At 52.0% G+C, this 21,924-nt stretch overlaps 1 long non-coding RNA gene across 1 annotated transcript in view; it reads left to right on the top strand.

Moving 5' to 3' along the window:
• Positions 1-2,897: 2,897 nt before the first annotated feature.
• LOC140428806 (uncharacterized) overlaps positions 2,898-21,924 on the top strand; it is a 42,113-nt gene continuing 23,086 nt past the window's right edge. The window contains exon 1 of the long non-coding RNA XR_011948891.1: positions 2,898-3,032. This is a non-coding gene — a long non-coding RNA (uncharacterized lncRNA). The remainder of the gene's footprint in view (positions 3,033-21,924) is intronic.

Raw genomic sequence — 21,924 nt, 5'->3', positions numbered from 1 at the left:
ATGGGTCTGACAAGAATCAGAGATCTTGTTTTTAAAGCAGAGTAAATAGATCTCTCTTTCTCAAAGAACATCTCTGTAGAGCAAACATTCCTGAGTGCTAATGGTATTTGAAGTGGATTGAGTGCTGATATAGTTTCTTTCCTTGTTGTATAAGTGGGAATAAAGATAGCAATTAAGGGCCAAGTCGAATGAACAAGATCACAGATTCTGTGACAGAACCTAAAGCAGATATTTCTGGACCAGCCCATCAGAAAGTGGGGGGGGGGGGGGGGGGTTCCAGTATCCAAAGGCTACAATTTAAACAGAAATCCCAATGGTTGCAGTAACTTTGTAGCAGCTACCCCAAATAATGTAAATCAGAACAGGCAGGAACACGGGCATTAAAAGGCACACAGGGCAGGCAGACAATATCCTAACAAAATCATTAACATCACAACAGAAAATAACTTACAATTACCCATTACTGCTCAATACACAGCGCCAGGAACCCGGGTTCGATTCCTGGCTTGGGTCACTGTCTGTGCGGGGTCTACACATTCTCCCCGTGTCTATGTGGGTTTCCTCCGAGTGTTCCAGATTCCTCCAACAAGTTCTGAAAGACAAGCTTGTTAGGTGAATTGGACATTCCGAATTCTCCTTCAGTGTACCCGAACAGGCGCTGGAGTGTGGCGATTTGACGATTTTCACAGTAACTTCAGTGAAGTGTAATGTAAGCCGACTTGTGACACTAATAACGATTATTATTAGATTATTATATTGAGTAGTATTGTTTGAGGGGTAATTGTAAATTAACCCCCTCCCCTTTTGATGGGCTGGTCCAAAAAAAATCTCCTTTAGGTTCTGTGGCGGTATCTGTGTTGCCATTTTATCGACTTGGCAAGCAGCCAGGTCTATGAGGAATTTACAGTCTTCTCCTATCAGGGCTTCTGGTTGGTGAAGCCAGTCAGAAACTTTCAGGGTAGAAGGTGGGTCTTCTGCACAGTGCCATCTTTTGTTCAGTTCTGTTAAGCAGACAGTGAGTAAGGACCCTGGAGTCTCTCTCTCTCCTTCTCTCTCTCTCTCATCACCTAAGATGTCCAGGTTGATGCATTTCCACTCTTCAGCCACCAGATGGAGCTAGATCCGGGGTGTTCAGATCCATGTAGTTCTTGTCACTGGCCACCATATGGTGCTGTACACAGGATGCTCAGGTCAGTGCACTTCTGCCTTTCTACCAGCAGAAGGAGCTTCTGCCTCCCTGTGAAAACAATACAGCCCTGATCCTGGAATTTAACATTTTTACTGGCCTGATTCCTGCACAAGACTCTGGTGGGTTTATCACAAATAGTCCCGCCTTAAGCTTCAATTCTTCAGCTCTTACCAGCACCTGACATACACAGTTTGAAGGTCTTGTTTTTAGTTCAACTTTGCGATTTGTTTTACATATTTATTCAGATAGTTACCTTCAGTGTACTTTCTTTGTTGCTGCGGGTTAAATGTTCTTTCAATGTAACAATGAAAGATGTAACAAGCAGAACCGGGTGGAATAAAAGGGGGGGGCTTTTCAGGAACATGGGGTGGAACTCTCCGACCCCGTGCCGGGTCAGGGAATCGCAGGGGCGGGGGTGCGATTCACGCGACGCCGCTCTGACGCCGGTCCGCCAATTCTCCGGTCACCAGAGAATCGGCGCCTTTGGCGCGGCGCGGTTACCGCGGTGCCAGTCAGGGGCCTCTCAACATTGCCCCCGCCCCAGCGATTCTCCCCCACACTATGGGCGAGTGCCCGCCGAGTTAGGCCGAGTCCCGCCGACGCCATTCCCGTATGGTCCTACCTGGCGGGCTCTCGCCGTTCATGTTGCGGGGAGGCAGCCTGGCGGAGGGGAGGGGGAATCCAACCCTGGGGGGAGGGGGGCCTCCATGGTGGCTTGGCCCGCAATCGGGGCCTACCGATCGGCCGGCGGGCTTATCCTGATGGGTGCCGATGTTCCTCCGCACCGGACCCCTGTAGCTATCCGCCATGTTGCGTCGGGGCCGGCGTGGAGAAGGAAATGCATGCGCATGCGCGAACCTACGCCGGCCATAGCGTGCACGCTATGACCCACGGCGCCCGTTCTGATGCCCGTATAAGCAGCTCAGCAGCGTGAGGCCCTCAAGTGTCGTGCTGGCCCCCTGTGCGGTGCATGATCGCTGATCCTAGGGGCCTGTTGACGCCGTTGTAAAACACCGGAGCGTTTTACGACGCCGTCAACACTTAGCCCCAGGATCAGAGAATCCCGCCCTCTGTCTATTCATGCTGGTGGGATTCTCCAGTCCCGCTGCAGTGAATGGACTTTTGGCTGAGTGCCAAATTCTTTGTTCTTGCTGGCAGCGATAGTGAGCAGACTCGCAATGGGGAATCCCAGCCAAGGTTACTCATTACTTCAGCGTTCCTCAGTGACTTTCTCAATTCAACAGTGTTAAATCTGCTCTCATGCTGTTAATTTCATTAATATCTAGATACAACCATTGCATTTGATTTATAACCTGGAGCAAAACCTAGCTGAAATATACAGAATAAATGAACCATAATTCTTGGTAACTTTGGCTTTTACAATATTGACAATGTGACCCGTCCATTCATAGACACTAAAAATGCCGTTGAACTAATACCAATCAGATGAAGGTAAAAAATTCCACGACATTATTCAAAAAAGAGCAGAGCAGAGCTCCTTGGTGTCCTGGTTAATATTTATCCCCCAACCTGTTGTAATATGTCTTTAAGAGATAGCAGTATGTCATCACCAGAATGGAAGTGATCCAGCCTCAGTTTCACTTTGGCCTCTTAGCAGAACAGCATACTTGGCTCTGGTAGCAGTCTGTCCCTGTTTCCTTATTTATTTGCAAGAAAGCCTGCCCCTGCTGCTGTCTGATCGAGAGCCTACTGCGACTGGGGTTGCAGGGGCTTGGGCCTGTGAGGCCTGAGGCTTAAAGACCCAAAGGCCTGAAGAGTTGGAGGGGAGATAGAGGAGCTTGGACCCTGGGTGAAAAAATAGACTTCATTATTAGAACCAGAGGTGGGTGTCTGGAGTTTTGTGTGTGTGTGTGTGGTGGGGAGTGTCTCTGAAGAACTCTGAGCGCTTTGAAGGGAGAAGAAAATAATTTTTAAAAACTTGTGAGGGGACGGGGACGGGGATGGGGGGTACGGGGTACGTGTAAGAACCTTCAGTCCAGGTAGCTCGTGCTGTCTTATGAAGAAGAGAAGGAGAACATCTATACTAACTGCCTGATGAAAGCAGCTTCCTCCCTCCACTCTTCAGAAGAGCAACCACAACAAGATAGATAGCTTATCTCTTAGCCAATGGTACCCACACATCCTGCGCACTTTGCATCTTCTCCCAATCTCCCGGATTGTTTCCTCCATCTTTCCACTCCTCCCTACTCAATGCTCATGGGGGTTGGGGGAGGGGGGGTAGTTTATACCACCTTTTACCTCACTCCCCTGGTGTATAAATACTTTCAACCAATGCAAGAGTTTCGGGTGGGTGTAGATAGTACCTCCATGGTGGAAACATAATTGCGGTAGTGGGGTCTTCCAAGGGCCCTGTTGTGACAATACCACCACCGGTGGTGGGGCCTTCCATAAAAACTTACCCGAAAGCAGCTGCTTCTGCTGCCCCCGCTGCTCCTGTGCTCATGTCACCACTCCAGCCCCACTCACAAAAGATCTTGGGGTGAAGAGGTACTCCCACTCCCAAATGACCAATGAAGCTATGGCCAGGGTTGTCACCCCCTTAGCCATAATCACAGCTTTGTTTATGTACGGCAAGGTGGGGTTTTCCATGAAGACCCAGCGGGCGATGCACATGGTCCTGGCCAAAGGGATCACCGTGGGTAGGATGTTTCTGGTGGTTTATCAGTGCAGAGAGTAACATTAGAGAGCTGAGCCTCCACCACATTTACTCTTTCCAACAGCCGGATTTTATTAACTTAGCCTGGACGGGCCTCATTTACTGTCCAGCACAAAGGCAGACATTACAAGGTTTTTCTGTCTACAGACCGCCTGCAGTATTATCTCTGTTAGGAGGTCAGGCACTTGCAGGATCATTGCCCAACACCAAGGTCGCCAGCACTACCAAGGTGATCATGGTTGGCACTGCATTTCGCCCCCCTTCCCTTCTGGACTAAGGGTCACCGCTATGCAGACCATTGAGGGGGGGGGGGTGGAGTGGGTAGCTGCTCTTTGAGCAAAAGGGCCAAGAAGAGAGTGATAAAAGCTGGGGTGAACGCATGTGTATTAGTCACTCCCAGGCCTGACCCTGAGCCTATAAAGGTTGAGCCAATCCCCACGTCCAATCCTTGGCCCAATGAAGAACCACGTGGCCCAAACAGAGAAGACCATGGGTTCATGCAGCAGCACATGATCCCCTTGCACCACACCCTGCGTGGCCCCGAGCCCATCATATTACTGAAACAAATTGACTCACCAAATCCCCCTGAGGGTGGAGCACCGGGGTAGTGGATAAGGAAGCTCTCAGGAATATGGAGGTCTTCTTGGCCCCGTCAACCCACCTCCACCATAAGAGGCCCCTTGGAGAGTTGGGGGGGGGTGGAGAGACTTTGGGGTACATTTCCACCCCTCGTCCGGTGTAAAAGGCATGGCATCTCCTCCCCAAAATAATCTTTCCGCTCTCAGATGGTGTGTGAGAGGAGGGACACCCAGCCACAGTTATCTGAGCCGGGTGTCTCTGGTCATGGCTTGGATGTAACCCCTGAAGGTGTATCCCCTCCTGTGTCCTGCTGTGGCCTGGAATTGCCCACTAACCCTTCTGATGACAGTGGTGGACCCCTGTTCATAGGTTGCTGGGCAGCGATGCCCACTCCCCTACTTTAACACCAGTGTTCCAACAGGAATTGTTTCTCGGGACACCGGACCATTTGGCACTGGGAGCAAGGCAAAACCATGAGTCACAGCCACATGGCAACCCGGTATCTTCAGAGGAGATCGGAAAATACCCCTCTGCTGATGGTCCTGGAGTGGGATTGCGACAGTGGTTGAGCTGACTGATGGCCCTAACCAACACTCATTCTGGAGGAAGCGTCAAAAGTCGGTGGCGGCCTCCTGGAGGGGATGGGTAGCATTCAATTCCGCTGATATTATGGTCCACCCACATGACCAGGAATGATCCTGGACTGGACCGGAATGCTAAGCGGTGGTTCCAGAGTTTTTTCGGTGGAATCCTGAGGGAGAGGGAACATGAGAAAATCTTTTCCCTCCACACTGTACACTGGGTGCCTGTGATGGTTGCATGGAGTTCTGACAATGAGGCTAACCCTAGTCAGCCTTAACATCAACAGCAGTGAAGCACAGTGCAGGTTCCAGAGCTTTTCAATCCTCAAGGCCGGGAAACCACCACCATTCCGGGAGACAAAAGTTCCATGGCTCCTGGAATGGCAAGGCATGAGTCACCTGACCTCCAATTCCAGCGGGGTCGCTCTCTTGTTGGCCCCACGGGAGAGGGAGGGTCAGAGTTTAATTGTATCCTTGAAGCCAGGGACCATGACAGTTCCGTGCACTGTTCAGCATCAATGGGGAAGTTGAGGGACATTATCAGGTCCTTTGACATGGTGGACATCTGGTAACATCTCCATCCTGACTCCAGTGTTTTCACTTTTGTGTTTCCTGGAGTCGGAGTGTCCTGAAGCAATGACCTTTACATTTATAAGTTGTATATATCCTGCGTTCCGCCGGCCTCTGTGCAACAGGTGCCACCCTTGGACCACCGCCAGACTTGGGGGTTCCGTCCTCTGCTCGGATGGGATCTGCGTACTACTACTTTAACAACCTGTTGGTGCGAGGACACACGGTTCCAGGACTCGTTCTGTCATTCCTGGGTGGTTGGAAAAGACAGTGGGAAGGCTTCCCCTCCTTGAGGTGAGAGTTGGGCACGACTCACTTCCGAGTCTTCTGTCAGGAGTTTGCGAAAGGGCTTGGAAAAGAGGTAGAAATCCAGGACTGAGAAATTGGACAAGGAGGTGTTGCAGCCACGTCTCGGTCAGCCCAATGAGGACCCAGCCCTGTGGTCAGTGTACAAAGAGAAGAAGGGCATGCTGAGGGACTTGCAATTCATCAGTTTGAGGCCGACGCTATCCAACGGTTGAAAACAATAATGCTCAGCCCCAATGGCACACAGCTATCGATGACACTCGGGTGTGCGGCGGAATCCTGTCTGACTGTTCCCATGCTCGGATGGAATTTCACATTGGCCCCAAGTCCGAAGCCCCCAAGGGTGCCGGTGCCCTACAATATGTCACCTCGTGGAAATGCCCTTAATGCCCTTCACCATGGCACGGAGGTGTTTCCTGTTTAGGCTGTCGATGTACATCTTTCGCTCCCATGCCTTATCCTGCGGTGCATGTTGGCATCCGGCGGCAGAGGTGCCTGGTGGAAGGCTCTCTATGTGGGAGTCCACCCCATAGCCATCAGGGACTTGGGATGGAGGGCATTGTACGAGCCAAGCTAGTCCCATGCATAGCTTGCATTGGTTTACAGACTCCCAAGTTGCATGTGTCTTGTGCAGCCTTATGGAGTCATAGCATCATAGAATTTACAGCCATTCGGCCCATTGAGTCTGCACCGGCCCTTGGAAAGAGCACCCTACTTAAGCCTACAACTCCACCCTATCCCCATAACCCAGTAACCTCACTTAAACGAGGCGGGAAAATTTTGCTAATCCATTTGCCAGCTGTCGGTGGAAAATGGAGGTGGAGTTGTGGAAGCTTTGTGGAAGGCACATCCACGTGTATTGTTGTCCCTGGAATGTAAAGGCGAATTTATACTGGCACGCTTTAGCCAATAGAAGGACCAAAAGCCGTTGCTAATGTTCAAAACCGAAAATAATTTTGACTGGGGTCCCTGTTTGATCATGGTCTCGGGACTCATGGCTACGGTGGGGGCTGCTGCTAGGGTTACTTTGTTCAGTTCCCTGTAAACAATGGTCAGTCGCCATGATCCATCTGGTTTCCTGACGGGCCAAATTGGTGCGTTGTTTGTGGAGGCTACTGATCTGAGTACACCTTGATCCAACAAACTCTCTATTACTTAGATTTCTACCTCTGCTTCCTGGGGAAATCCGTACTCAGGGGTTTAGGGTCGGGACCTGTAATGTTCACAAAGCCAGCCAATTTGCTTGTGCTTGTGCTGTGTAAATGCCGCTTTGTGTTCCGGCAGGACTGCCCTAACCTGTTTGTCTGCATTAATGGCTCGAGGGTCGAACCAGAAGTCTCCTGCTGAACTAATCCTGTTTACGTACTCTCCTACTGTGAGCGTGGCGGGGGCTCGTTCTGCCTTTGCCATTTTCCATACGCACTTGTTAACCTGGTCAAAAGAAAGGTTGTGGGAGCTCAAAAATTGATCCCTAGGATATAAGACCATAAGACCATAAGACATAGGAGCGGAAGTAAGGCCATTCAGCCCATCGAGTCCACTCCACCATTCAATCATGGCTGATTTCAACTCCATTTACCCGCTCTCTCTCCATAGCCCTTAATTCCTCGAGAAATCAAGAATTTATCAACTTCTGTCTTAAAGACACTCAACGTCCCGGCCTCCACCGCCCTCTGTGGCAATGAATTCCACAGACCCACCACTCTCTGGCTGAAGAAATTTCTCGTCATCTCTGTTCTAAAGTGACTCCCTTTTATTCTAAGGCTGTGCCCCGGGTCCTAGTCTCCCTGCTAATGGAAACAACTTCCCCACGTCCACCCTATCTAAGCCATTCATTATCTTGTAAGTTTCTATTAGATCTCCCCTCAACCTCCTAAACTCCAATGGATATAATCCCAGGATCCTCAGACGTTCATCGTATGTCAGGCCTACCATTCCTGGGATCATCCATGTGAATCTCTGCTGGACCCGCTCCAGTGCCAGTATGTCCTTCCTGAGGTGTGGGGCCCAAAATTGCTCACAGTATTCTAAATGGGGCCTAACTAGTGCTTTATAAAGCTTCAGAAGTACATCCCTGCTTTTATATTACAAGCCTCTTGAGATAAATGAGAACATTGCATTTGCTTTCTTAATTACGGACTCAAACTGCAAGTTTACCTTTAGAGAATCCTGGACTAGGACTCCCAAGTCCCTTTGCACTTCAGCATTATGAATTTTGTCACCGTTTAGAAAATTGTCCATGCCTCTGTTCTTTTTTCCAAAGTGCAAGACCTCGCACTTGCCCACGTTGAATTTCATCAGCCATTTCTTGGACCACTCTCCTAAACAGTCTAAATCTTTCTGCAGCCTCCCCACCTCCTCAATACTACCTGCCCCTCTACCTATCTTTGTATCATCGGCAAACTTAGCCAGAATGCCCCCAGTCCTGTCATCTAGATCGTTAATATATAAAGAGAACAGCTGTGGCCCCAACACTGAACCCTGCGGGACACTACTCGTCATCGGTTGCCATTCCGAAAAATAACCTTTTATCCCAACTCTCTGCCTTCTGCCTGACAGCCAATCGTCAATCCATGTTAGTACCTTGCCTCGAATACCATGGGCCCTTATTTTACTCAGCAGTCTCCCGTGAGGCACCTTATCAAAGGCCTTTTGGAAGTCAAGATAGATAACATCCATTGGCTCTCCTTGGTCTAACCTATTTGTTATCTCTTCAAAGAACTCTAACAGGTTTGTCAGGCAAGACCACCCCTTACTAAATTCATGCTGACTTGTCCTAATCCGACCCTGCACTTCCAAGAATTTAGAAATCTCATCCTTAACGATGGATTCTAGAATCTTGCCAACAAACGAGGTTTGGCTAATTGGCCTATCATTTTCCATCTTTTTCCTTGTTCCCTTCTTGAACAGGGGGGTTACAACAGCGATTTTCCAATCCTCTGGGACTTTTCCTGACTCCAGTGACTTTTGAAAGATCATAACTAACGCCTCCACTATTTCTTCAGCTATCTCCTTTAGAACTCGAGGATGTAGCCCATCTGGGCCCGGAGATGTATAAATTTTTAGACCTCTTAGTTTCTCTAGTACTTTCTCCTTTGTGATGGCTACCATATTCAACTCTGCCCCCTGACTCTCCTGAATTGTTGGGATATTACTCATGTCTTCTACTGTGAGGACTGACGCAAAGTACTTATTTAGTTCCTCAGCTATTTCCTTGTCTCCCATCACTAGATTACCAGCGTCATTTTGGAGCGGCCCAATGTCTACTTTTGCCTCCCGTTTGTTTTTCATGTATTTAAATAAACTTTTACTATCATTCCTAATGTTACTGGCTAGCCTACCTTCATAATTGATCCTCTCTTTCCTTATTTATCTCTTTGTTATCCTCTGTTTCTTTTTGTAACCTTCCCAATCTTCTGACTTCCCACTACTCTTTGCCACATTATAGGCTTTCTCTTTTGCTTTGATGCATTCCCTAACTTCCTTTGTCAGCCATGGCTGCCTAATCCCCCCTCTGATAACCTTTCGTTTCTTTGGGATGAACCTCTGTACTGTGTCCTCAATTACTACCAGAAACTCCTGCCATTGCTGTTCTACTGTCTTTCCCACTCGGCTCTGCTCCCAGTCGATTTTCGTCAGTTCCTCCCTCATGCCCCTGTAGTTACCTTTATTTAACTGAAACACCTTAACATCTGATTCTACCTTCTTTCTTTCAAATTGGAGATTGAATTCTACCATATTATGATCACTGCTTCCTAAGTTCTGCTGTCTGGGGCAGATCAACCTAAACTACGGGGTGCTTAGTTGTAATGTTACCTATTTGTATCACTACAGGGGCTGTGATGTGTCCCTTTTGTAAATGACCTGTAAAGCCGCTGAGTGTGATGGCGTCTGTTGTGGGTCACGTGTCGCGCTGAAACATCATGGAGGAATTGAGTGTGGTGCAGGACCCTCCTGTGTCCCAAAGAAATTCTACGGGGTGTCCCCAAACTTTGCCTGCTACTACCGGTCTACCGGACTTGTCCCAAAGGGTGTTGCATGATTTGTTATGCTCTAAGTGTAGCATAAGCGGCTTCCTTGTGGTGCACTTCTCAAAGGAAGGTTCAGACGTAGCGATAGTTTCAACACGTTTATTAACGATTTACACTTCGATTACTCGGGTTCGACACTACTGCTAATCCTACTATAGCTACCCAGACTGACTAATCAGTTGCTGCAATCCACGTGGTGGGAGTGATATTGAATCAACTCTGTGTCTGTACTCACTGACTGTCTCCACTGGAAAGAGGCAGATCATGTGTGTGGTGTCCTTTATATATGGGTTGGTGTAATGCCCTCCTGTGGTCGTGTCACCTCTGTGTGTATCGTGAATGTCCATTGGCTGTGTCCTATCTAACTGATCTATTGGTTGAGTGGGTGTGTGATGTCTCTGGTGCTCCCTCTAGTGTCTAGCTAGCCTACATGCATTTACATTAACCCCCCATGTACCCACAATGATGCACATCACCACATCCCCCCTTTGTAATATGTTACATATTTTCTGTACACTTTAAGAAAATTGAACAAAAAACAGGTAGATAAGTTAAGGTGTATATACAAGTCATGGGAATAGTGATTAAACAATAAATCCAAATCATTTGTGTGAGTCCAAAAACCATCAATCATCATGGTCAAATGTCTCTCTTGGTTATGAACGCCATCAACGTCCCTGTGCCACAGGAACCAAGAAGTGGTCAAATCACTTTGCTGTCTGATTTGGAGTCCCTTTCTTTTTCGATGTTTGTGATGGTGCTGTCAGATGGCATCTTGTAGCTGATAAGGTGTTGACGTTGAAGAGGTACCATCAACAGTATCATTCGAGGTCATGGATGTGCCATATGTTGAAGTTGGATAAGACTGTACATACTGGTTCTGGCCACATGCTGTGCAGGAAGGGTGATCCTGCTGAGAACCGTTGATGCTTGTCGAATTGGGAACAGCATTGCTGCTCGCAGACTACCAGACTGGTAGACTGTCATAGTCTTCTTGCTGTTTACTTAAGCATGGTAGACTTGCATCGTCTGCCGTTAGTTGGTCAGAGGAGTTTGCTAGACTGTCATGGTCTTGTTCCTGCAAGGACTGCGCGTCGGAGTCTTGCGTTGCTTCTATCTTGGAGGCTGTCCACGAGCTCGCTGCGGAGGCTTGTAACACTGGAGTCACGTCTTGTGGGTACAAGGACTGCGCTCTGGAGTCTTGCGTTTCTGCAATTGTGGAGTCTGTCCACGAGCTTGCTGTGGAGGGTTGTGACGCTGGAGTCACTTCTTGTTCATGCAAGGACTGCGGTGCCTTCTTTCGTAGAGTCGGGAACCCTGAGCGGTGTGTGTGGCAGCAGACCGCTCTCTGTGGGCTTGTGCCGCTCTCTGTCTCTTGGTTTCAGGCCGCAGCATAATCCTGCACCCACGAGTCGGGATGTCATAACTGCTGGGCTGAAGATCCTCAAATCCGAAGAACTCGTCGTCGGGGTCGTCAATGTGCAACACGTCTAGTTGCGGATCAGATTTGGTACTGGGGTAGCCTCCCAATGTGAAAGGTTCGTCTGAGTCGTTGTCTTCCAAGACCACATCATCACGTTTTGTGTCGGAGCTGGCATTGGGCTTGGGTGGTCCAGAGAAAATGTAAAGGTTGGTTTCGAAGTATTCAAGGTCAGAATCATCGGTTTGGGCGTAGGTAACTGCTTGTTGCAGGGTTCTTCGGAGGTTAATTTCATGTCCTGTTTCAATTTGAGGCATCGTGCTGTCATTCCAGGTGAAGGATGTTTTACGGCTTTAAAAGATTTTTTTCTTTGATTTGGGACTTTTCCCCTTTAAATGGGCATGGTCCGGGAACTCTGATGCATGATGCATGTGACATCATACGTAGGAAGCGTTTGAAACCGCTGTTCCTGTACCAGGGTCCATTTTCGTGATTGCGCATGCGCGGCGTCTCGTGCATGCACAAACGGACCTTCCCGTTGTGTGCGCTTCCCGCGCAACTGCGCAAGTGCAGTCCCTTTAGAAAGATGGCCGCCAATCAAAATTGTTCTCTGCTCTGGGATCTCGGCCTCGTGGTGAGTAGTGGCGCTTCTCTTACCTTTTCTTGCTGGTTGGAGTGTGTTTTCCTCACAGTATTTGCCAAATTTGTCCAGGACTGCTTGGAAGTAGCTCCTATTTTGCCCTTTGGAGAACTTGAATTTTTTAAAGATATCTTCTGCTCTGGCACCGGTGATGGTGAGCAGAAGCTCTGTTTTTGCAGCATCGGCCATGGGTTGTACGTCGGTTGCTACCAGGAAGATTTCAAACTTTTGCCGGAATGCCCGCCAGTTTTCGCGGAGATCGACGTGGCACTGGAGCTGCTGCGGAACCCGAATCTCGAACATCTTGCCTGGGTATCTTTGCTGGTTGTCACTGAACGCTGAGGTATGGCTATCTGAATTGAAACAGTTCGCTGCTGGTACCATGATTTGTTATGCCCTAGGTGTAGCATAAGCGGCTTCCTTGTGGTGTACTTGACAAAGGAAGGTTCAGACGTGGAGATAACTTCAACACGTTTATTAAACTATTTACACTTCTATTACTCGGGTTCGACATGACTGCTAATCCTACAATAACTACCCAGACTGACTAACCAGTTGCTGCAATCCACGTGGTGGGTGTGATATTGAATCAACCCTGTGTCTGTACTTACCGACTGTCTCCACTGGAAAGAGGCAGATCATGTGTGCGGTGTCCTTTATATATGGGTTGGTGTAATGCCGTCCTGTGGCTGTGTCACCTCTGTGTGTATCGTGAATGTCCATTGGTCGTGTCCTATCTAACTGATTTATTGGTTGTGTGTGTGTGTGTGTGTGTGTGTGATGTCTCTGATGCTCCCTCTAGTGTCTAGCTAGCCTACATGTATTTACATTAACCCCCCGTGTATCCACAGTGATGCACATCACCACATCGCAGACCCAAGTTGGGGAGCCCAAACACCGTCAGTCGGTGCCGTTCATGTCTGCATTCTCTGAACGTGTGCTAATGCTATGGATCGGCTTTGCCCTATTCCTGTTTAGGGTGCCTGTCTGTTGGTTTCTCTGCTGCTTTTGGGGCGCGTTGCACTCTCGTGCAAAGAGTCCTAACTGTCCACAGTTGTAACATTCTTGAGCTTTGGACTGGGGTGGGCTGTTCCTGCCCTCATTTACCCACATGGGGCTCTGGTGTGCTTTAACTGGGTTCACCTCTGCCTGCTCTTCATCTGGTTTTATAAATGCGGTTTTGCTTTGGACTGCTTGCTCCCAGGTGCGGGACAACCTTTTCAAAACCCATTTTTCATTGTGGGCCTCATCTGAGGGGTCATAATTTGCGCAAGCTTTCTGTCCTGCGCCTGTCGCATGAGAGACAAGGATTAGAGTCCATTTGGCCATATTATCTGCAGACAAATGGGCGCGGGCTAACTCTCCGAAAACTGCGGTGAAGTGTATCCACAAGCGTCCAGCAAATGCTGTGGGGTGCTTTGTTTTCTTTTGCCTACACTTGTTTAGGCCTTCTACAGGGTCTCCTCTGTTATAGCCGATCGCATCAAGGATCGCTGTGTGCATCTCTTGGAGGGTGCCTCCTCCTACATTCTGTGGGTCGGGAAGGGCTGCCACGACTGAAGGGTCGAGGCTTAAAACTGTGAGCTTCACTTGCTCCTTTTCGTCCAGGCCGTACATGATAGCCTGTTGTTTGACTTTCGCGAAAAATTGGTGGGTGTTTGATGTGGGAAGGAACGGTGTAATTTTTCCACGGGCGTCCCATAATTGGGTCACGGTTAACGGGGTTGTATAAAGGAAATCTGTGTCTCCTTCTGCTGTGGCCCTGCGGTGTGTGGTTACAGGGTTCATGGGGGTTCTGCTTGTTTGGTTGGGGGTTGGTGCGCTTTCCTTTTCTGGGGGTTTTCCTGCATACATGTCCCATGTACGTATCTATGGGCAGTCTTGTTCAATTCCTACCAATCAGGGCCGTTTTCCTGATCTAACTGGGGTCCGAATTTGCTTTGAAATCCATTTTGAATGGAAAGCAGAGATTGCAATTCTGCAATTTGCTTCCGGCACTTTGCATGGTCTACTGAGCTCTGCCTTTGTTCTGTCGTGGAAGTATGGAGTGCTCGTAGGGCTGCTGTCAAATCATTGCACTGTTTCTGCAATTTCTCAACTTGTTGCTCGGTTTCTTGTCTTACCAAGACCGCACGTTGCATTTCCTGGTAGGACTTATCGTATTGCGTTTGGAAACTACTCAAATGTGCGAGACAAGACTGGTGTGCCCGCTTGGCATCATCCACCTCTGTGTCCCTTGCTGCTAACTGCTCTCTCAAATATCTATTCTCCTTCTCTACTTCGCTCACGTCTATCTCACTACTTCTGTCTCTCTCTCTATCTCTCTACAGAGTGTCCTAACAACCTCCTCTGTGCCTCGCAATTGTGGCAAACAGGACACGATTGCCATCGGCTTTCCCTAAGCTCTTCTTGTGCATCTCTGACAGGTTCTCCCACCAAGTATGGCCTATATTCCCGGGACCTGTTTCATCATTGGCGCAGAATTCACTCCAAAGGGGCCATCCTCTCCCTTTGAGATATTTCCTGATCTCATCTTCCCAAAAGGGACACTGTCCTACTCTACTGGTCGCTGCACCTCGAATTCCTGGGGGTTCATAAGGCATTCCATTTCCTTCATTGCCATTTTCTCTATCTAGGTTCTCTACTGAATTTGGAACAGGGGGTGATAAAGTGGTGATGTAAACACGGGTACGGCTTACGCTAATTTCCGGCCTACAAAACTCCCGACAGTTTTACGCAAAAAAATCTCTCAGGTTTACCTTATATCCCTGTTAGTACAATGCATTAACACACTTTGAATCTTTCAGTGGTTTTTCTGTTTCCAATTGGATTCTCAATTTAAATTTGGGTTCTCTCGGAGTGGTTAGGCCACTTCTACGTCGCGTCCCGTCAGATGTCACCAGTAAATGTTGCTCGTTGCTGTTGTTTCTTAATTTGGCTCTGTTTAATTACGCTTGCTCAAGAGTCGCCAGGTATCTTTCGACACCGCCACAAGGTTCAAAACAGAATACTGATCAAAGAATTGATACACCAGTTAGTAAGTTCAAACTCAATGCTCATTTATTTACACACACAGTCAAATATACTCTTGCATAAAACTCTACAACCTAAACTATCCCTACTGCTAAAAGCCTATACTTAGCTTCGGGTGCCCACTCAGTCAGAGGAACAATGGCCGTTGCTCGGTTCTGAGGCTGCTGGGTTGAGCTGTTTACAGGATAGCAATTAGGAGCGTCTATCTCGTAGCCTGTGTTGACTTGGAACTTACTTAATCTGGAGCAGCTTTGGCAGGCCTCTCCTCACTGAGAGCCAAGGCCAAGAGAGCGATTCTCTCTTGGGGAGTCCTTTTTATACCCCAAAGGGCTCTGCGCGCTTTTGGGTGGGCCTTGAAGTTGGCCCCAATTAATTGAGCCGTTTCCCAATTGTTCTTATCGATTTTCCTCCAATAGAAGGGTGGGTTCCCTGATTGCTGGGCATGTCCTAGGTGGCTGTTGGTTTGCTTTGTTTTAGTCTCCTCTGGCCCCGGGGTGTCTGTCTTAGCATTGTTTACCTAAATGTTGCCTTTTTGTTCCCGGGGATGGCTCATTAGTATGTAAATGGTTCTGCAGTATCGGTCTTGTCTGAGAGCTACAGCTCTAATCAACAGACGGACCTTGCACCTGCTTGCTTTTTCGGTATTGTCCAATTTTCCCTGCATTCTTTGCAAAGTGGCCATTTTGTAATCGGGACGTGGCCATCCCAGATGGCTACAATCAACCTGCACATCTTTGGACTGTGGGAGGAAACCGGAGCACCCAGATGAAACTCATGCAGACACGGGGAGACCGTGCAGACTCCACACAGACAGTGACCCAAGCCGGGAATCGAATCCTAATACCTTGCTCTGTAAAGCAACAGTGCTAACCACTGTGCTACCTTGTAGCCCATGGACCATGCATGTATAGGTTTCCCTAGGCTGCACCACCATTTTAGTTTTCTGAAAAATCTGCTACTTTCTTATTGGCTGCACTGCACCCCATGCTCCTGATCTTCACATACCATGTGCGGAGGGAGGTGGGGTGGGAGGAGCGGGCCGTTAATATGTGCAGGCAGTGGATGGTGAGCCTGTCCCAACTGTCTACCCCTCTTCTCTGCTGTTTTGCTGCTGGATGTCTCTGCAAAGGGAGCACAATCGAGACGTTCCATGCCCAGTGGGCACCACAGGGACTATGGGTGTTTTACTGACCCCTTCAATCATATTTTGTTTTGACATTTTAAGTTTCCTTTGAGATTCAGTTTACTTTATGTGGTATCCATTTAAGGGACTATCTTTTAATTTATTCCTGAGTTTGTCGATTTAGTTAATTTGCTTAGCCAAAAGAAGCACAACTCTGCTCTTGACGTCTTTAAGTTTTCTACCTTTGGAGATAGGTTCTCATGCAGCCAGTGTAAATAAATTAAACCATAACATGTTTACATGATACTTTATATCATCATTAAAATACAGCACAGCCACCATCACTAAAAAGCAGGCTACCAAGCTATTGGGCCCAATTCTCCCCAAATATTTCCAAGTTGTGGCGGGCTTTTCAGGGAGGTTCTTGTCGGCTCTGCCGGCAGGTTCCCCGCTGCTATTCAATCCACTTAGGGCAGGATTCTCCAATTGCGGACACTGAAATCACATTCGGCAATTGGCTGGAGAATCCGTTTTTACGCTGAAATCGGGGGCGCCGACCCTGAAAAAACAGCGTCACCGCTCGCTGAGTATACCACACGCCATTGGGACAGTCTGAGGCTCTCCCCTGATGCTCCACCCCCGATGGTGCGACTCCCCGACGGCGTTCGGCACTTGTGCTGACAGTTTTCAGGGACCACGCGTGGTGGCTGCGGTCTGTGTTCAGCGCCACCACAGTCGGGGGGGGGGGAGAGGGTGGAGCCATTCCACTGGCCGGAGGGCTTCAGCGGGGACTGGGGGGACTGGTGGGGGGTGGTCTGGGGTTGGCGAAGGGGGTTACAGGGAGGTACTATCTGGCAGGCAGGGTCCATGCGTGGCTGGCACCATGCTGTTTGGTGCAACCGCTGAAGGTCGCCGGCGTGCGCATGCGCGGCCACGGATCTGGCAATTCTCCATCCGTATCTGCAGGTAAAGCCAGATGCTTTATGAGGCATTGCTGCTAGCCCTCCCCCGGGCAGAGCATTTTGCTCGTAAGACTAGACACATGCTCCGGACAAAGCCTCAAAATCGAAGAATCCAGCCCATAGTCACTTTTTTAGGCACTGCGAAGTTTCTCACCGGTTTAGGCCACAGTTCAGCACTGGGGAGCTGAACTCAGAGATTGGGTCACCATTTTTAAAGAGTGCCCCATCTCCAAGCGAATTTGTGTGACCCCCACACCCTCCACCCAGCGGCAATGTCACCCCTCACACACACGGGCACTACCCCACACCCCCCACGTACAGGCCCCCTTACAGCATCCCCTCCTTTCCAGGACCCCCACCCATCACCCCCTAAGTTCCCGGCGACCCATACTTACCTGGCCTCCACTTTCCCATCCTTCAAATCCCCCCCCCCCCATTTCATGAGTATGGACCCCCCTTGTCCCCTGGCCCTCGGGCAAATTCAGTGCCAAGCTGCCCATGTTCCAGGGAGCCATGCTACACTTACGCTGACCACCCAGGGGTCTCTGATGGCTCAGGAGACCCCCGGGTGCCGTTGCGCTGGTCCAAGTTTGTTTGGACCAGCACCGATTGTGCCCAGCTGCAGCCTTCCTGGGGAGCACAATTAATCGAAGGAGGCCATTGGATCCCGCGCTGGTAGGTCGTAAGTAGCTTTACGACCTACTTCTGTGAGCGTCATTTGGTCACGCCCATTTTGGGCGGTTTTCCGAATCTGGGGCGAAATTCTCCATTATCGGCGGAAAGTCCGCCGATCGGCGCAAAAAACGGCGCAAATCCCACTTGCGTCACGTCATAAAACTGGGCCGATAGTCTGCGGCCCGAAATGGGCTAGCAGCGACGTAACGGGATCCGCGCTTGCGCAGTGGTTCACGCCGTGCAGCGTCATACGCGCTGCACGGCGTGACGGCTCATAAGGCCGCGCAGCTCCCCCCCACCCGACCGGAACAGCCGACCGCAACACCCGACTTGATGGCTGTCCGTCGCTCAGCCCCGAGGTTCGAGTCACGCGATGTGGAGGCGCTCCTGGACGCGGTGGAGCAGAGGAGGGACGCCCTGTATCCCGGGCACGGCCGCAGAGTTGCCCCACGCCACAGCCGGCGTCTGTGGAGGGAGGTGGCAGAGGCCGTCACCGCTGTGGCCCTAACACCACGGACAGGCACCCAGTGCCACAAGAAGGTGAACGACCTCGTCAGAGCAGGCAGGGTGAGCCTCCCCATACCCCCCTCCCCCATATCCCCCATATCCCCACCTCCCCCATATCCCCCCCTCCCCCATATCCCCCCTCCCCCATATCCCCCATATCCCCCCTCCCCCATATCCCCCCTCCCCCATATCCCCCCTCCCCCATATCCCCCATATCCCCCCTCCCCCATATTCCCCCCTCCCCCATATCCCCCATATCCCCCATATCCCCCCTCCCCCATATCCCCCATATCCCCCCTCCCCCATATCCCCCATATCCCCCCTCCCCCATATCCCCCCCTCCCCCATATCCCCCATATTCCCCCCTCCCCCATATCCCCCCTCCCCCATATCCCCCATATCCCCCCTCCCCCATATCCCCCCCTCCCCCATATCCCCCCTCCCCCATATCCCCCATATCCCCCCTCCCCCATATCCCCCATATCCCCCCTCCCCCATATCCCCCCTCCCCCATATCCCCCCTCCCCCATATCCCCCATATCCCCCCTCCCCATATCCCCCATATCCCCCCTCCCCCATATCCCCCCCTCCCCCATATCCCCCATATCCCCAAGTGAATCCAGCCCTAACCTTAACCTCTGCAATGCACGCGCAACCGATGGCGTGCATTCATATACCTGCCTAACACTGTTGCCTTTTACCCCTGCCACCACCCCCCCCCACAGGAGAAGCGCGCACACAACAATAGGGAGCATGTGAGGACTGGAGGAGGGCCCGCTGATGAGAGGCCACTGACCGTACACGAGGAAAGGGCCCTGGAACTGGCTGGCGGACCTGAGGACCGGGAGGTTGCTGATGCAGAGGTCGGGGCCCCACGAGCAAGTGAGCCACCAACAGCCCGTCCCCATATCCCCCCTCCCCTATATCCCCCTCCCCCGTATCACCTGATCACTGCCTGATGTCTAACCATGCATGCTTCATTGTGTATCGCAGGACCAAACGTCCAGGCACCCATCCCCGCAGATGCAGACCGCCCGCAGGATGCCCCTCGGAGACCACAGGAGACGGAGAGACCCGCACCCTCCAGCATGCGACGCCCGCAGGATGCCCCTCGGAGACCACGGGAGACGGAGAGACCCGAACCCTCCAGCATGCGACGCCCGCAGGATGCCCCTCGGAGACCACGGGAGACGGAGAGACCCGAACCCTCCAGCATGCGACGCCCGCAGGATGCCCCTCGGAGACCACGGGAGACGGAGAGACCCGAACCCTCCAGCATGCGACGCCCGCAGGATGCCCCTCGGAGACCACGGGAGACGGAGAGACCCGAACCCTCCAGCATGCGACGCCCGCAGGATGCCCCTCGGAGACCACGGGAGACGGAGAGACCCGAACCCTCCAGCATGCGACGCCCGCAGGATGCCCCTCGCACACCACGGGAGACGGAGAGACCTGGAGCAACAGGGAGACGACACCCCCGTCACGTGCGAGAGCGACCACCCAGCGATGAGGGGGCCAGCCACAGGCCCCCGTCACATCCGAGCCAGGACACCACTACCCAGGACACCACTATCCAGGACACCCCTACCCGGGACACCACTACCCAGGACACCCCTACCCGGGACACCACTACCCGGGACAGCACTACCCGGGACCGCACTACCCGGGACAGCACTACCTAGGACACCCCTACCCGGGAAGACGAAATACCGGACAGTGACTCAGAGTGGATGGGTGGAGACGAACCCCCACCCCAAAGTGCCGTGGACTCAGAGTGGGACGAAGAGCACGACACAACGCCACTGCTGTCACCAACACCCTCCACCATCGCAGAAACACTCACCACGGTTGGGCACTTTAGTGATGAGGCGTCTGGTACACTCACTGGTGCGCACAACACAGCCGTCCCGGTACAGCAGGTGGAGGTAGGAGCAGCAGAGGGACCGGGCGGTCGGAGGGCAGCCCAGGCCAAGCGAACATCTGCCGCCCAGATGGATCCCGGGTTCCTGCAGTTACCACACCCACACATAGATCCGATGCAACCACCGACACGGAGACGAGCGAATAGGGTGACGGGTGGCTTGCGGCGGCTGCGGTCGCAGGTGGAGGAGTCTACCCGCGTCCAGGAGCTGGGAGTGGTCCCGGTCATGCGTGCCACCCAGGCTGACACCGCACGGGTGGCGTCCGCGGTGGAGGCAATGGGTGCGACGGTGTCAGACATGGGGAACGGTTTGCGAGGCCTGGGGCCTTCCGTGCAGGCGGCGTCTGTGGCCCAGGAAATGGCTGCCCTCTCACAGGAGGCCATGAGCCAGTGCCAGCGCCAGATGGCAGAGGCGCTCAATGCCATAGCCCAGTCTCAGCAGGCCATGGCCCAGTCTCAGCAGGCCATGGCCCAGTCTCAGCAGGCCATAGCCCAGTTTCTGCAGGCCATGGCCCAGTCTCTGCAGGCCATGGCCCAGTCTCAGCAGGCCATCGCTGAGGGCATCGGCGCCAGTGGCCATGTGCGAGCTGGCGTCGCACTGTCGCAGACAGGGTTCGACAACCCCCTGGGCTCCATGGCTGCAAACCTGCAGACCCCTGTCGATACCAGCACGGGCCTCCAGGACTGGCAGCGCCAGATGTCGGGGGCGCGTCGGATGGCCAGTCCGTTCGCATCCCCCACCCATGTAGAGGCCTGGGGGCCATCGGGCACCCCGAGGGAGGAGGAGGTGGTGTGGTCCGTCCCGGCTCCCTCTGTAGGGGAGGTCCCGGTACACCGCGACACCTCGGACTCCCCCCCTTCCGTCCCAGGTGCATCGGGTGGGCAACGGGCAGGACAGGCTGGCAGCTCGCCATCCCAGTCGCCCGGGCCGCAGCCTGGCCCATCTAGGCCAGGACGCCCCAGGAAACGGCCGCCAAAGGGATCCAGTGTCAGAGGGCAGGAATCACAGGAGTCCACCTCCAGTTCTGCTGTACCGTCTGGGGAACCACGTAGACGTAGTCAAAGGGCCCGTAAGGCCAAACAATTAGACACTGAGTAAGTTGGCACGGGTGCAGGGCACAGATGAGTTTTAGGCGCTAGGGCACGTGCATGAACTCCTTTGGTTATTAAAGTCAATGTTACACCTACCGAAGCTGCCTTTGTGCTCTGTCCAAAGTGTGCGGGGGTGTCATGTACGTTGAGCGCAAGTGTGTGTGTGAGGGGTGGTCTTACCTCAGCCCCAGGTGAGTCTGCCCCCTTCCCCCTGGGCCGCCATCAACATCCCCCGGGCAGAGGACGGGACCGTGCGCTGCAGTGTCACAGCCGCATGCAGGGATGGTCCGGGTGGATGGTGGTACTGTGGCCATGGGTCAGACATAGTCCAACGATGTAGAGCCAGGAGCTCATCGGAGGCGGGTTGTCATCATTCTCCATGGCCTGCGATAGACACGCGTCCACCCGCAACTGGGTGAGCCCGGCCCGTTGTGCCGCCGGTGGATCGGCAATTGGGGGTGGGGGGGTGGTGTGCATGCGGATGGGGTGTGTGGGGTTGGGGAGGGGGGTGAGGGTGCTGGGTGGGTGGATGGGTGGGGGGTGTGGGTGGTTGGCTGTTGTCATGGTGTGCGGTCTGTGGCCATACTACCCGATTCCCACGCCCATCTAGTCAGTGAA

This window comes from Scyliorhinus torazame, chromosome 8, assembly GCF_047496885.1.
Source record: "Scyliorhinus torazame isolate Kashiwa2021f chromosome 8, sScyTor2.1, whole genome shotgun sequence".
Taxonomy (NCBI): Eukaryota; Metazoa; Chordata; class Chondrichthyes; order Carcharhiniformes; family Scyliorhinidae; genus Scyliorhinus; species Scyliorhinus torazame.
The sequence above is the reverse complement of the archived record's forward strand: the minus strand, read 5'-3'. Positions and strand labels throughout refer to the sequence as shown.